At 35.2% G+C, this 10010-nt stretch overlaps 1 protein-coding gene across 11 annotated transcripts in view; it reads left to right on the plus strand.

Annotated features, from left to right (window-relative positions):
- RAD51B (RAD51 paralog B) overlaps positions 1-10010 on the plus strand; it is a 488946-nt gene that overhangs the window by 154074 nt on the left and 324862 nt on the right. The gene's annotated exons all lie outside the window — the stretch shown is intronic.

The raw sequence follows: 10010 nt of genomic DNA on the forward strand, positions 1-10010 counted from the left end.
CTGCAATATTATTTATAATTAAAAATGGAAAATAATACAGTATTCCACAGTGATTAAATATATTGTTATATATTTAAACAATATAGCATTATGAAGTAATTAAAATGTTTATAAAAATTTTAATGTTTTAAAGTGCTTATATTATAATGGTAACTAATACAGGAAAATAAACTGTATAAAACATGATTTCATATATTTGAGAGAGAAGAGAGAAGACTTAAAACATACACCAATGGTTGCGAGTGATTTTTCTTTGATATTTTCTGTATTACATTTTTTAATAGATTATGTGCAATTTTTATAATAAGAAAAGCTAATGGGAAGAAAATAAAAGCTAAAGGCTGTTTCTTCCTTTTGACCTGGTCAGATTAATCTATTGACTTGCAGTACATTCCAAAAAGAATAATTAGAAATACAAAAAGATTATTCACTAAGGCATTCATTGCCATATTGATATTAGTGAAATTTCGAAAGCAACCTAATATGATAATTTAGGAGAATGATGGTTCAGTTATAGGAAAGGTTTTAGTATATTTAAAGAGTTGTGTAACCTTCACCAATATGTAATTTTAGAATATTTTCATCACCCCAAAAAGAAACCCCGTACCCAGGAGTAGTCACTTCCCATTTCTCCTACTCAACCACTAATCTATTTCTGTCTGCATGAATTTTCTTATTCTGGACATTTCATATAAATAGAATCATGCAATACATGACCTTTTGTGACTAGCCTCTTTCAATTAGCATAATGTTCATCTATGTTTTAGTATTTCTTTTCATTGCCAAATTGTATTACATACTGTGGATATACTACACTTTATTTATCTGTTCATCAGTTGATAGACATTTAGGTCATTTACTTTTTTTGGCTATTATTAATAATGCTGCTATGAATATTTGTGTACAATTTTTGTATGGATTATATTTTCTTTTCTCGGGTTCATACCTTGTATGGAATAGCTGGGTTATATGGTTACTCCTTGATTGTTGCAAGCCTTTTGTTAATTTTCATGGTTCTGAAAGAGTTGATTTTGACAAATTTGCCAGTGTTCTTGTTGATTTTATGAATGAGCAGATTTTCTAAGATCCTTACACTGTCATTCTGGAATTGCTTCTCCTGAATACTCCTTTTTTGTTTGTTTGTGTGCCGTAAGATGGGTTGGTGCCAGATATTGGTGAGCCTGGTTGTTTGTTTGTTTTGTTTGTTAAGCTTCTGAGCAGGGTTATGCCCTGCTGTGCCTTGATCACAGCTATGCCTTAGAAACAGGAGCAGGGTACATGATGCCTCAGTGCATTTAGGGGCACTTCCTATAGACCAATGAACGTAATTTCATGGGGAGAGCAGGGTAGTATGGCACACTGGATGGAATGTGGATATGGAAGGAAATATTGAGGGCAATATCAGGCTTTGCTGTTGCTTGTTTGAAATTGAGCTTCTGTGTGTCAGTTTCCTTATCTCCAACTGGGATAATATTACTTCTCCATGCCAGAAATGCTCTCTGGGCACTTTTTTCCATAACTTTTCTTCATAGATGGGACAGCTGAAAGGAGAGTTTCTTTAGTAGTCATCTCTCAGTAGCCATGGACAGAAATCAAATATTTTGATAACTATTTTATCAAGTCTCTTATCAAGTATAGGTAAGAATGAGCTGGAGAAGTGTAACCAGGAAGAAAGTGAATATAAAGAGTAATAGGATATTTCTCTTTAAAAAGCTAAAAGATTGGCACATGGAAAGAAGAATAAATTTATTTGAATTTCTGTTGAAGACATAACTAGGACCAGTGGATCAAAATTAACAAATGTTTTAAGTGTCTGTGAGCTATCTAGTATCCTAGGTATGTCACTTGTATAACATACATTTGATGTACAGCTATTACATGAAGGATTATGCATATTAATTAATTCTAATCTTTATATTCATTATTTCAAGAATATATATTTATTTAATTAAATGGTTAAGAATATTTTATTATTTCTTTTCTGTGTTTAAGCTGTATTTAGGATTACAGTGTTTGAAGGGCATCATTTCTGATTTACATTCATAAGTAAAAATTATGTATATGTTAGCTTGTAAACCGTTACCATTTTTTTCTTCCTAAATAAAGATGAAGAAGGTTGTCTAGGCAGAATATCATATTAAAACCTTATGAAAAGAGTTAGCCTTTCACTTAGCAAATTGTTTGCATCTTTACTAAAAGACCAGCTTTACCTATCATGGAAGAGATTTTATTTCCATTTCCACTTGAATAGGTCATTGGCTTTATCAAGACCCTACATTTAACTATAACTTGGTCTATTTAAAATTCCATTTTAAATGACTGTAAATGTTACAAAGGAGTTAACATACTATATCTTGTTTTTGAAATCTCTGTGGTCTCAGAACCTAACCAGCTTTGCCATAGATATTTCTTAGAGCTTGTTTTTTCCAAAATAATCATTTTCTTTGAGTCTAGTGTAATTTTAATTAAGTTGTTTCCCTTTGTTCACACATTGTTAATTTTCCACTGCCAATATAATTTTAGGAAAGAAGCACTTAGGGCACATGTTCAGTCAAAACTTCGGCGCATAAATTATTATTCATCCTGCTTTTAAAATTTCATGTGGTCTTGGCAAATTATGCTTAAATTGTAGCCAAGCTTAGAAACTTACGGTTCCATTGATTTTCCTTAAGTTTGTGACCATTAAAAAATGTATATCAATCCCACAGAAATATTAAGCTCTACTTGATAGCAACATTTAGCATCTACTTCTGCCTAAACTCTGATATGTTCGAGACAGCAGAGGGGAACATAATAGTAGTTTCTCCTTTATTACCAGTTGTAGCATAATATTACTAGCAGTGTAAGTAAATATTGTAGAATTAGAATGAGACTGCCTGTCTCAATGAAATCTAAATCTTTAGTTGATTTTTATTTTATTGCTGCCGTACTCAGTGTTATCTGAATATTTAGTTAAAGTTCTTTGAAAATATGAAAGGCAAAAAGACAGTTTTTTAAGTGTTTTTTTCTCACTGCATATGATATTAGACTACATCTATGCCATCTATTTTAAAATAAATTTTATCCATCCCTATTTATTTACAAAATACACACACACACACACACACACACACACACACACACACCCACACCCACACCCACACACCCTTTCTCCCTCCCTTCTGGAAATCAAGGACCTTGTCTTTCTCCCCTTTCTTTCACCTATTTTACACCTGGCTAAAATTCTATTCTGTGCATGAAAGTGATACTTACATATTATCTGGTGGGATTGTCATAGCAGCATTATTCATGGTGGCCAGGACATGGAAGCAACCAAAGTGTCCTACGATAGATGATTGGATAAAGAAGCTGTGGTACGTATATACAATGGAATATTAATTATTCAGCCATAAGAAGAGATGAAATACTGCCATTTGTGACAACATGGATGGACCTCGAGATTATCATGCTAAGTGAAATAAGCCAGGCAGAAAAAGTTGAAAATCACATATCACTTAAATGTGGGATATAAACCTAAAAGCAACACATGAGCAGGACAGAGACTCATGGATATGGACAATAGACTAGTGATTACCAGAGAGTAGGAGGGAGGTAGATGGGGTAAAGGGGGTCAAATATGTGGTGACAGAAAGAAATCTAACTATGGGAGATGAACACACAGTTTAAATATATATATGCCTTAATGTTAAAGTGTACAGCTGAAACTTACTGGATTTCGTTAACCCATGTCACCATAAAAAAGTTAAATGCCTATTATCTAGAGGTTGTTAAGTAGTTCACAAATTTCTTGAATAACAGATAGGAACAACAAATGGGGTCCTTTTGTGGTAAGAAAACATTAGAATCGTAGAGTATGACATAAGGGACTTAGCTTCAGTGTTCTTACTCAGTCATGACTTGTAAACCTGGAACTTCTTTTCCGTATTGTTACCTTTCTCCTTCATGCCTTGATTTTTATTTGCAAAATAAGGATAGAAACAGTTGTTTTCCATTTACTTCACAGAGGATTTAAGGATGAATGGGCTAGTGTTTCTTTTCCCAGATGTATCAACTTAATCCTATCTGTATATTTTCTGTCCATACTTCTGATTTCATAATGTCTACTTATATATATGTATATTCTATTCTTTTATTTACATTCTTTCCTTCTCTGGGATTTTTCAAAATCAAAGCATGTTAATCACATTCCATAATTCACTTGAGTACTTAAGATACTTTTCAGATATGGGCAAATGTTTGAATAGCTGCATTTGTTTTTGAGTGTCTATCAAAATCGAGGCCCCAGACCATTGAAGGGTATAGCAAGAGAGGTGTCCTCAATCTGAAGTGCAGATAGTATCAAGGTGAGTGTTTTTCAGCTCTTTCTGGAGGCCTCTCTCTGGTCGACTCAGATACCTGCTTTTCTTTTAATCTAGATATACTGATAGGAAGGAGACAAGGGAGGTTGATATAGGGCAAGAGAGAATGGGGATGGGAGCAACATGAGATGGGATGGGTCCAGAGCACAGGCAGGAGTACTAATCTTAGATAGGTATACCCATTGAACTGGAGGGATGTCGTTAGTGATGGAGAAGGTCCTTATTGTGCTGAGATTAGCTTCCAGTCTTGGGGGCCTTTTCAGGGAATTATACTTCTGGGGCTTCCTGCAGATTCTAGAGTACAGCGGCATTAAGAGACTCCTGGCAAAGTTCATTGTTACCTGGAGGTTCCATTCATTTAGTGGCTCTCTTTATTTTGGGTAGCAGACATGTACTAGAATTGGACTCTGAACCTATGGATTAGGTTAGGGTTTAGAGTCCAATTCTAGTCTAAATAATCAGAGTAGCAGGATGTTCTGACACCCTATGAAAACTTACCCAGGAGTCGAAGTAGAATCTGACGATCACCTACAGCCAGTGTACTTTAGCAGATATGTCATTTTCATTATGACTGTTATTACTGATCTCTATGGTAGATCGTTGGTGGTAGAAAACTCTGCGTTATTGTAGAATTAAACTTAAAATTTATAAAAATTTTATAAAATTTATAAAAATTGTAGAATTAAACTTAAACTTAAAATCTATAAAAATTTATACTGTTCAAATGTTAAAGAGTTTTATTACAGCTCAGTTTCTTCTGTGGTTTAATAGAAAGAGGGTAGGCTTTGGAATCAGAAAAAAATGGATTCAGATTCTGGCTTCATCATTGACTAAGCTTATATGGCCTTGAACAAGTTACTTTATAATATCCTTATAGTAATACTTGGTATTGTCTAACTTGCATTGTGGTTACAAAGATTAGAAGGCATGCATATATATTGTTGATATTAAATAAATAGGAATTGATATTATTTTTAATTGTTTAAAAATAATTTACTATTTAGTATTACAGGGCTCTTAGCGAGCGTACTCTGAATTTATTGTCAGAATTCCAAATCAAAATCGAGGCTCTATTTCTCTATGAGTCTGGGAGAGATTAATGGCGATGTCCTTTGTCTAAGATTGGTAGTGACAGAAGATTACAGAAGCAATCCTGGGCCAACTAAAAACATCCTTCATTAGCCTAGACATCATCATAGTAACTAAAGAGAAAAGAATTAGCAATCCTAGATTTTTAAGGAATAGGGAAATAAATCAAATTTTTATTGAGTCTCTGTTATTTTCCATAGTGTATCTCAGAAGATGTTATTTATTTATTTTTTAAAAAATACAGATTTAGCCTCTTCAACCTGTCTTTTCCTTTGTTTAATAACCCCCTTTCCCTCTTTTTTTCCTCCTCTTCCTTTTCTTCGGATTATTGGGAACTTTCTCATGTTGCAGCATTTGCTACAATCAATCATGCCAGGAAAGCTTCTTGTGTACCAGACATGCTGTGGGATGTGTGTGCATGCGTGTGTGTGTGTGTGTGTGTCTAAGATGGGGAGGATTGGTCAGGGGTGTTTGTGTAGGGAGAATAAAAAGACTAAAGAAAGAGAGAGAGAAATGGAGGGGGAGAAAGGGAGAAGGGGATGAAAAGGGAGAAGAGATGGAGGGAGGAAGTGAGAGAAATGGTGTCCAGGGTACTTGTGCTGGTGTCATTTCCTCCTTGAGAGAAGCCTCAGATATCTGTTTTGCACTGGCTCTGTTGCTCTAAGGGTGTAACTGAAGAAGGGGGTTGGGGAGGGGGAGAAAGCGCTTGAAACCCTGAACACTGTAAAGGCTCTTCTTAATTAAATGATGAGGATGGAAAAATAAAATACCTTCTTAGACTTTATTTCTGTTCTCCCTTTAAAGGTCTGCTGAGGAATTAAGAGTTCATATCCCTTAAAAAAGATAAAGTTCAAAGTAACAACTCTGGAAAAAAAAATTTATGTACTTTTCAGATAAAGTCATCTTTATTTGATATCCCAGGTCCCCTAACCTATATCCTCCCTCTCCCCGCGCCCTATCATTCTAACAGTGAAGCACCCAATTCTCTGGAGTATTAATGGAGATGCTTCAAGTATCTAACTGCTTCGTTTTCTTTGTTCAAATTCTTTTGGTCTTTGCTGGGAAATGCTCTGAAAACTGAACTGGCTACTGAACACAAAGACAGACCTGTGTTGTCCCTCCCAGTAACGTCCTGTGTGATTTGTTCCCACCTCCTGTTCATGACTCATTAGTCTCTAAATACAGAAAAGGTTGCTCCTCTGAAATAAAAGGAGCAGACCCAACTCAGAGTCCTTTTTCGCCTTTTCTTGTGTTTTATTTGGGTGCACTCACAGTTCTCCACCTTCATTAGTGACCTGGCAGGGGGCTGGCACAGTGCTGAGACTAGCTTTTGCTGGTTCCCTGGGGTGTATCAGAGATCTCAGAACTCAATACCCTACTATAAAAATAAAATACTGTGCTTCAGACGACCTTTTGATGGAACAAAGCCATACATCCCAATCTGCCTGAGCCTCTTAAATTGCCATCCTTGCCAAAAGCCTCTCTTACGTTTTGTACAGGCCCTCCCTCCTCGGAATGTGATTCTTTTGGTAGCTTCTGTGTCAGGTAAATATTTATGTGTGTGTGAAAATGCAGGCTTTGGGTAAGGACCTTTTGTATTTAAAGCATAGGACAGGATAGTAGTTTCTTGTGAGAGGTATGGGCTGCCAATACTTGTGGGCTTTTATGCCCTAAGTGCTATCATTTCAGATTCATATGTAAAGTTTGGGAAAATACATGAAAACTAGAAGTGGTGTAGAACACTGAGTTACAGATTTATAATTCAAGTTGTTTTTCCTAATTTCCAAGTTACCAAATTGTATCTCATTTAAAACCCACGCACCTAGAGAACTTTCCTTGACTCCAGAGCTGTGCGTGCATGTGTGTGTGTGTGTGAGAGAGAGAGAGAGAGAGAGAGAGAGAGAGCGAGAGCGAGAGAGCATGAGCGCGCGTGTATGTGAGTGAGCGAGCTCCATGATAAAGTGTGACACTCACACGAACAGTGTCCATCAAACCTTTCTTCAAAACACTTGGAGTACTCAGCATTGTACCTCGTTAAACTTCTAGCACTTATACAATTCTTGGGAACTGATTGGTATGCTTATTTTAAGGCAGCATGGGCAACTAAAAATAGGAACCTTTGTTGTTAAATGACAGGTATAACCTTAGAGAACTCAGCTTTCTTATCATTTGATTGTTATCACATCATAGCTGCAATAAAAAGGCTAGATTTGCAATTTTAATAAATTGTTCTAAATTCCTTAAATGCAATCTCAGGGTACATTGCTATTATATTTAGATAATATTATTCAGACCGTATGAGATATTTAGGGCCTTTGTAGAGAGTATTCAGTTTTTTGGTTTTTTTTTTTTTTTTAACCTTAAAGTTATGCTTTTAGGATTCAAGGCTACCAGGTTATCTTCATATTTTTCTGTTAGCCATCTTATATTTAAAGTTTAATTCATCCAGAAGTCACCTTTAGATATAGCAGCATTGTTTGAGGTCGCAGTCATGCTTGGGAATACAGTGCAACAGTTTGGTCTTAACTAAGGGGCCATACTGCATCATGGACACAGTTTGGCAAGGGGGTTTAGCGGAAAACAAAAGGCTATGTATAGTATATTACCACCTGTGAAAATTTAAAAACATCTGTATATACAAAACAACACTTTATATATTTCAAATAAACAATGCGTACCCAAAGACAGACACCAGACAATTAAGTCTTTGCTTACGTAGGAGTAGGAGAGAATGAGGATTGGTGATCAAGGGGGGAAAAACAATGGAATAAAGCAAGAGAGGAGCCTTGCGTAGTCTGATCTAGACTGAAAAGTGTAATTAACTCAGTGGTCTCAGGATGGAGCAAATATAATTGAGGGGTGATGACCAGAATATAGGTTAGGTGACCAGCCAAAAAAGGCTAATTGAAGGAAAAGAAAAATAAAATATTTTAAGTGTTATGGTTCATAAGTAAGATGCCTGAAAGGAAGAAAAATGCTCCTAAATAACTATATCTGATTGTACTTCTTTGGCTTTTAAAGCTTTTTTGGGAGAAACAGGAATTTCTCTTTTTTTTCCTTAGGTGAAGATATCTCTAAGAAGGAAAGCAGATGTTGCTTTTCAAGTGCATGTGTACACCTGCTGTAAGACAAAATGAGTAGTTGCTATTGAGAACAGGTTCTGGTTGTTTTTTATGTTGCTTGTTAAATTAAAATTCTTTTCCTGGCAAGTATAGGTTTATAATTAAGTCATTTATCATAAATGTTCTTTTGGGTACATCTTAAATTTGATAACATACAGAAGTGATATGTGGTGGTTATTTAGAAATTAGATGAATGAGTTATTTTATTGGCCTTTATCATTTGATGTATAGGTTCTTCCTATTTATAACAAACATTGAACACTGACTAATTATATACAACAGAAGGAAGCAAAAAATATCTTGGTCTAGAATTGTATTCTCAGCTTATTTTCAACCCAGCAACACTCGAGGAATATGATACACTCCCATGAATAAAAGGGCACTCTCTTGGCACCATATTCATTTATGTTCAGTATAAAGAATTCTTTCTTTGACAGATATGGGTTCCAAATATCCCTTTTCTGAATGTATATATACTGTTGGTACTCTGCCATGTGCCCCTTCATTTATTTTATGTTCACATATTCAACATATACCAGCACTTTATTTTATCTCATTTATTCCTCATTACAACCTGCATACTATAGATAAGGAAACACACTCAGAAAGGTTAATTGATTTTTTTAGGGTCATACATCGATAAGTAACAAAGCCAAGATTTGAAGCCAAGTGTGACTCTAAAGGTTTTTTTTCTTTCTGACTACAATATATTTTTTATAGGCTCTCTTCTACAAATCTCTATTTGTGTAGAGTGTACTATCTTTATTAGGCTCCCTAATTTTTTAAAGAGGACTTTGACCCTACCCTCTGCTGCACTATTGCTAAAGGATATGGGCACCTTAAAGTTGCACCATAGAAAATGTGCTGAAAATCTGTGTTCAGTTTTTTTTTTTGTTTTTGTTTTTTTTTTAGAGATTAGAACTTAGAATTCTACGGTCCAGTTGCTCAAAATCCTGCTTACAGAAGGTTTGTTGAATCATTGGCCTTTACTGATGGATGTTATGGCAAACAGCTGGATGAAATTCACGATTGTCTGTGATCAAGTTTTTGAGGAGGCCACTTAGTACATCTTTGAGAGGATCTGGAGATGAAATTCCTCTCAGCTCTCAGGGTCAGGAAGCACTAATTTATTTTCTAAAAAAAATCTCGAGGCTATTATGAATCTTATACGTCATTGTATTTTCTTCTTTACTTGGTTACTGGGAAGTTTAGAGCCAGATTTGCAGACCATCTCTAATAGCTGTGGAGTAATAAACGATATGCATTTGTGTGCTAATCTTACTACTAGCATTATTTTCCTATGTGTGTTACTCTTTGGTCTCATGTTTCTTATTTGTTTGTGCTGAATGTATGTTCATAAACTGCCTCAAATCATTTTGCTGATGACATATGTAGATACACAAATATCATGTGTATGGTCAATTATAGGCTTCTTGACAGT

Source organism: Pteropus alecto, unplaced genomic scaffold, assembly GCF_000325575.1.
Source record: "Pteropus alecto unplaced genomic scaffold, ASM32557v1 scaffold276, whole genome shotgun sequence".
Classification (NCBI taxonomy): domain Eukaryota; kingdom Metazoa; phylum Chordata; class Mammalia; order Chiroptera; family Pteropodidae; genus Pteropus; species Pteropus alecto.